The following is a 1,316-nucleotide window of genomic DNA, read 5'->3' on the forward strand; positions in this document are numbered from 1 at the left end:
ATCCAACTTTATCTGTGGAGGGGGATTTTAAGGCCAGGTTTTGCATCAAAAATGGATTTTCTAGAGTTCATCTATCGGGTTGCTGGTAACTTAAGGGGTCCTGTCTATTTCGAAGTGTGGCCATTGCTTCCTATGTGACATCTGTGCATGAGCTTTTAATGTTTTTAAAATGTTTATATGATGCTTTTAAATAATTTTTCTATGTTCATTGTTTGCATTATTTTTGCTGTAAGCCATCCAGAGTCCCTCGGGAGTTGGGCGGCATAGAAATGCAACAAATTAAATTAAATTAAATTCAGGCTATTCAGGGGACTTGAGGGTTCAACCAGTGCTTGGATTCACACATGGTTCTGTGCCGTAACAATATCCGTTTGGCTTTGTGCGTCCTGTAAAAGAGGCCCATCCAGGTATAAAGTCACGTTGACGTTCTTCAGCCTTGAGCTCAACCTTCTGGCCTTCAAAACCCTTCACACCTCTGGCGTACCTTTGGGAGAGGATGTTCCCCTCTGCCCTTGGGACTACAAAAACAGAACACACACCAGGCCGGCTCCTAGGAAATGCGCCCCGGAGACCTACCTGGGCCTTCCATTCCCAGGGGAGCAGTCGACGTAGAGAAGCTCCCTTCTCCAACTTGGGGACCCCTCAATGTGTTGGGGCTTGGCCACCATCTCCCTTCACCCCCTAGAAAGCCCAAACCCAAGCGAGGACCCCCCCCCAAGTTCCCTGCAACGTGTGAATCCCAGGGGGAGGTTTGAAGCAAGGGAAGATGGATGGCTGGGGAATTCTGGGAGCTGGAAGTGCCCAAGTCTAGTAGTAGTCCTTTAGGAGAATATAGGACTCGGAAGGGAAAAAGCCACACAGTTCTTGGACCATGTCATTTTTTTTCTTTTCTTTTCTTTTTATTGTTAACGTTAAGCTTTTCATAAGCCGGTGGCCCGGAGGGGGAATCTGTTGAAGGGCCGTGTATAAATAAAAGGAAAAGCAGCGAAGGCCTTCTGCATTCAAAACGGAGCAAGTAAATTCACTCGCAGAGCTGAACGAGGCCGAGAGGCTTCCCCAAATGTATGAAAATGTTAAATCCTCACTCAAGCCTTGAAACCCTTTTTTTTCCCCTTTGGATACGAGGAATGGGATCCTAAACGTCGCTCATGGCTGGCAATAGGCAAGCAGAGCAGAGCAGGAAGAGCGGGTGGCATCTCCGAGACAGATCAGGGGAGGAGGGGGCCAAAGGCACGAAGATCCCACAGGGTCACCATCAACCAAACACAGGACTCCGAAGCTGGTTAGAACAGTAGTATTTTCTCTCTCTCTCTCTC

Source organism: Pantherophis guttatus, chromosome 17, assembly GCF_059756535.1.
Source record: "Pantherophis guttatus breed Tessera chromosome 17, ASM5975653v1, whole genome shotgun sequence".
In the NCBI taxonomy this organism is placed as follows: domain Eukaryota; kingdom Metazoa; phylum Chordata; class Lepidosauria; order Squamata; family Colubridae; genus Pantherophis; species Pantherophis guttatus.